This window comes from Diorhabda sublineata, chromosome 5 (assembly GCF_026230105.1).
Source record: "Diorhabda sublineata isolate icDioSubl1.1 chromosome 5, icDioSubl1.1, whole genome shotgun sequence".
Classification (NCBI taxonomy): domain Eukaryota; kingdom Metazoa; phylum Arthropoda; class Insecta; order Coleoptera; family Chrysomelidae; genus Diorhabda; species Diorhabda sublineata.
Window position 1 is genome coordinate 25,690,232 of NC_079478.1, and position 6,246 is coordinate 25,696,477.

A 6,246-nucleotide genomic window follows, 5' to 3' on the forward strand; every position below is an offset into this window, starting at 1 on the left:
ATGTGGAATACTGCAATCCATTATTAAACTATTTAATTACAGAAAATAATTTGAATAATAGCGACGAATAACTAAATGAATCGGTAGTGAAATTTTGGAAGATATAAGAGATTCGAGAAAAGCTAGTATTGTCGCAGTTCGAAGTCCCAAGTTATTGGGTGCTAATCAAGTACTATGATGTAGAAATATTACTTGAGTCGTGTAATCTTCAAATAAATGTTATAGTGCGTATATACAGGGTGAGTAGGGAGGAGCGCATCAAACTCTAGGAGTATATTATACACGTGAAAATAATGTAAAAAAACTCCTATGATCTTATCCGATTTTCATTTGTTTTTAAGTTATAGCATATTAACAAATAAACAAATTATCACATAAAAATTTTCTTAATCATAGCGTTCTTTCAAAAAATACCGCCATTGATTTCTAAACATTTTCTGCTTCGTCTACGAAGAGCTTTTGCTGCTCTCTCAATTCATTCATTTCTCTCTTTTTTAATATGGGCTGCAGTATTCTCAATTCGTCCAATTAGTGCATCCCGTGTATCCACTTTTATTTTGTAGACTTCATTTCTCATCCAGCCCCATAAACAAAAATCTAGTACTGTGAGGTCTGGAGATCTGGCAAGCCAAATAATGGGACCTCCACGACTAATCCAACGCCCTGAAAAATGTTGCTTGACCTGACGAGCGACATGTGCAGGAGCTCAATCGTGCTGATAGTACATCTGCATTCTAATATTTACAGGAACATCCTCTAGTAGGCCTTGTAATTGATTTTGTGAAAAATTTAGGTGGTTGTCTCCTGTGAGACGATTCTCCAAAATGAAAGGGCCAATTAAATAACTGTCAACTATACCACACCACACGTTAATTGAGAACCGATGTTGAAAATTGCTTACGACTGTTGCGTGGGGATTTTCGTCCCACCATACATGATAGTTACGAGTACTATTGATCACATCCATCACGGGTAAATGCAGCTTCATCCGTAAAGAGTATTCTCGATACAACACGATGATTATTATTTATCCACCGACAAAACTCCATACGGTTATCATAATCCTCTGGTTGTAGGTGCTGTACTCTCTGTACGTGATAAGGATATAAGCCTTGTTCGTCGAGTGTGTTTATCACCCTTTTTTGTGGAATTCCCACAGTGGCAATACACCGTGAGCTAGTAGTTGCATCTTCTTCTACTAGATACAGAATATTTTTTACTTCTACCAAACCTTGTCGAGTAGCGTGCTCAGATGATATGTTAGCACTGGGAAGCTTACCAGTCTCGCACTATTTGTTAAAATAAATACGTTTTTATCAGGATATCTTTGGTGTGGAAAACGTTGACGATATTCTTCAGCAGTAGTTGTAGCATTTCGATTATAGAAACCATAAACAAACACCATATTTGCATATTCTAAATTTGAATGATTATCTGGAATTTTTCAACACTAACAATCACATAAATTCGAAATTAAACGTTCAGTTACTGTTCACTGTAAGTTCATCACAACGTCAAAATTATCAAATGCCTTTGAGCCTCGAACATGGCATACTTTGATAATGTTAAAATTCAGATATAAGGGGAAAGCTAGATGAAACTTTTTAATAACTCTATACCTTGAAAACAAATGAAAATTGGATGAGAACATATGAGTTTTTTACATTATTTTTACAAACACCTAGAGTTTGGTGCGCTCCTTCCGACTCACCCTATATAAGTTAAGTATTGTACAAATGTGTAAAATACCGAAGTAAATAAATTTCTCCAGTCTAAAAGTCTTAGGTGTTTTCATGATTAGAAACGTATTGGTAAAGACATGGAAGTCATAATAAATTTAATTGGATGAATTATTTCATTGGAGCGATTCAAAGAGCACATTTGCGTGAATCGAATGAATCTTCGACTTGCAGAGTAAGTGAAATCCAATCGCTCACTCCAACGGATAGTTGACATTATGTACTGTCTAAATAGAACCCAACCGATGCAATGCACTATCCAGAGGAATCACACCAAAAAACTAGTTCGAAAACAGTCTCATGTGACTTTGAGTGATAAAACTGAAGAAGTATAAGAGAAATTCCTGAAATTAAGTTTAGAGCAATGGAAAATTATTCTAAGTGTAATAGAACTTGTAGCGAAATTGTAGACACAAATTTATCATTTATGAAAATAGGTTGGGATCTTAGTTACATTGTGAGGTTTACAAAAATTATTAAGTCCAAAAAACATGGAAGGAATGAGTTGACGTCCTTCCTGTTAGATATAGAGATGATTCGATCAAGTTGTTAATAGCACAGGATAAAATGATTAAAGAATAAAAAGAAATTAAAAACCAATTTTTTGAAAACAATTTGATAAGGGTATGTGGAAGAATAAGGAAACTGCAATGCAAATAATCATCCGATCATTCTTTTCGAAGACCATACTTTATACGATTCAATTGATGATAGAATACAAAGAATCAATGCAATGGAGAGATAAAAATTTGCTTTGTTTGACACGCGAAAAATTGTTGCCGATGTCAAGGCTCAATAGTTGTAAAAAAATAAAAACTTGTGTAACATGTTTAAAGTAAAATATTTGATGTACGATTAACCCAAAGTATGATTGATAAGTAACTTATCATTCTCTTCTAATGTGAGTACATATTTCGGGAGTCAGACAAATTGAAAACGATTGACTCACTAGAGAAACTGAGAAGATTAGATTGGATCGTGACGACTATGGAATATACCGAGTTGTCAAAGTATTGACAAAGTATTATTATTGAAATTCGAAAAGGCATTTACCAACAGGGGAAACTTAAAAGAAGAGGTCACCGGTTTGAAGGCCAATTAATTTGGTCTATGATAGCGCCTATGAACATCAATAATTATCTTATAACCACTATTTTTATTCAATTAATAATCAAATATGAAGTCCAACAATTGGTTTAATAATACTATGATGCAGCAATACCTGTTTTTCATATTTTCCTTGCCTATATAATTGCTTTAATCCCTTAATTAAATATGTATTGAGAAACCTTTTCCCATTTTCCCTTATATTCAAAACGAATAAGAGTTTTATAAAGCAAAAAAAAGTCGAAAAGAAACCACCTGAAAAATAAATTAGATAAAATACATTGTACTTACAAATAAAAATAACAAAATCCTATATTCGAAACTATAAACCGTCATTTTTCGATTACATTAGACATCCGCCGTCATAAAGCCAGTTCTGATGGAAATTCGTTGTCCAGAGCTCAACTATGAGCTTGAGATCTGAGCCTGAATTTCACCTCCTAAATCTCTAAACGAAATCGACTACCTACATACGAATGTGAATTTGATTGGTATAGTTACGAGAAAAAATATTTTATCATCATTTTTTCGAGTGATTAAGTATTCAATTATGAACTGGTCGTGAAATAAATAATCATAATAAGTCATTAATTGTGTATTTTTCCACTAATCAGTCAACTCATTATGAGTTTCCTCTGTTGATCAGTCATATTTGAAATAATAATGTGAAATGGAACTTTATGAAAAACTGACGAAAAAATGCCAAATGAGTATCCATTTGGAATAATTGAGAACATATTTTATATTTGACTCCCCCGAAATCCTAAATCATGAGTGGATTGAATATAATTTTTCACTTCCCTTTTTTGAACCCATTGCCTCGCATCTACAGTATTCACCAAATAATCTGTGATTATTTGGGCTGCCTTAGCCAATTTCGCAATTTGCTGCATTTTTCGATGCATTTTTCCTGCAGAAAAGTTTTTACTTTCCAAACTCTAATAACTGTTTAGTCAAAGGGTTGATTTATGGTTTTTAACATTTCCAAGTGACCAATGTACTTTATACATTGCAATGGTATCAATGCAAACCATGTCGGGTTGAAATGTTTTTGCGACATTCGATTAGCGACGAAAATTTAAACCTCAGATTTCCTCGAATAACCAAAATATACAGCTTGACTCCCACCATTTACATTTCGACATACTTCTTTCGTTATTTCTAAAATTTGAAAATCGGATATCTGGATGACATTTGTTCAGTTGTCTAATGCCCCATAATTGAGCACGAAATATAAATAATAGAATGTACATTATTCCACTACACACTTTGACCAACAAGTTTCGAATTTAATCAGCTTCTTCAGTACATGTACCGCTTTCCGTTTCACAGGTACAACAGTATAATCTTTGGAAATTTGGAATTAGGTAGATAATCTAGTAATGAGATGCTGAAGTCACTTAGAAATCTTCAAGAAAAAAATGATATACTGTTATGTTTGGAGCAGCGAAATGCACTGCATTTGTAACAAAACGATCTTAACATAACCTAACAGCTGTCAGTTGCTGGTATTTGGTACATAGACATTTCTGTCATTCTTATATAGACTTTAGTTTTCTTTTTCGTCAACTATTGTTCGATGTTAGAACGGTCTGTCAGTATGTAGTGTTCCTGAATGTTATAAGAAAAATTCGTTCCTCTACTGTTACAAGTACCATTTTCCGGTGATTGAAATATACTGTCATTTTTACAACAACGAGAGATACTGAATTTGTAACAGAAGGTGATAGCTGTCGTTTGCTACCTTATGGTGCATAGGAACTTCTTATCTAGCATTGTCCCTCTACTTATTAAATAGCAATATCTTGCATTAATACTCAGTTTTCTTCTCATAAGCTTTTGTCTGATGTAAGAACAGTTTTCCAATATCCACAATACATTTCTTTTGCGTGTATTTCGGTTACAGCCTTCTGATCTCGATACTAGTGATTTGGTGTAAGCAAGCTGGTTTTCATTCCATTTTTAGGCCTGTATAATTTTGAGAAACTTATTCTGTCCATGAAACATATTATTCAATTTAATTTTATTCCTATGATCTAGACAATTATTTGATACTCTGTTTTTCAGCAACCTATCTGATAACTTATTTATGATCTGTTATATGTGTGCTATATTCACAGTAGACATACCATATTTTAGTCTCCCCTGTTTTTATTTATAATTAGCACAATTTTTTTTTTCAAGTTTCGAGTGTTGTTTTGTAAAATTCATTCACTCAAAAACTGAATCGGCTCAATAACTTTCTGTATCAGATCAATATCTCGATACATTCGACTTTTCAGTTAAGTACAAAACAAACACTCATCACCTAAGCGCATATCATGAGTATGATGTTACTCTGTTTATGTATGCAGAATCCCTCAGATGTTATATCTGTGACCATCTTCAAGTTCTTGTCTGCGTACAAAGCGCTCTGGTACTCTTGAATTATCATATTTAACCTCATGGGAATTTTAATGGGATGCTATAAATCTCACTTCAAGTTCTAGGTTAACTTGTCATTTGCTTTGGCTTACAATGAAAATATTTTGAGATGGAAAGCTACTTTGTGCAGATGGTGAGCTGCGCCATATTGCTTTCCGGTTCCACCTCCTTGTTTGACTAGTCATATAGTTCTTAAAAAACGCAATCGTAGTCGAATCATATACACTCCATATCAGTGTGAGGTGTGAAGGTATGAATAATCATAATCTTCACCCTAGTATCTTCTATTCATAAATATTTGTTTTCTATTGTTGTGTTAATTGTTGCTCAATTTTATAATAACTGAACTCAACGAAATGTCTCTTCTTCTACTTCTTGGAGGTCTGTCGATCTGTTAATTCTGAAGCTGCCTCTACATCTTTTCCTGAGGGGTGGATTGCCAACTATCTTTCCACCTTTTAGGTGGTCTCCCGGGAGGCCTTGAGCCGGGTGGGTTGTTTTCTAGGACTATTCTCTGAAGTTTGTTCTCGTCCATCCGTCTTACATGGTTGTACCACTGCCTTTTGCGTTGTCTTCCCCATCTTACAATGTCTTGTATCCCGCACTGCTCTTTGACATCTGTGTTTCTTACTTTCTTAACGAAATATATTGTACGTAAAATATTTCATCTGGCTTGATTTGGTTTGATCAATAGCTTGAAATATCTCACTAGTAGCATCTTCAACAATATTCGTAAGAGAATCTTACCAAAATCCAGATAAGCAAAAATCAATTCTAGAATTTTTTCATCTTATACATTCAGTTGTCATCTTTTTATGGGGTGTTAACTGACATAGAATTTGAATTTGATACTGTCAAATTTTTATATTTTATTACATTGAAAGTTATACGATCGATCAGAGTATTCAGCATTCTAATCAAAGTGGAAACGAGATAACATGGATCTTTCTACTTGTTGCTTAGATTCATACCTTCA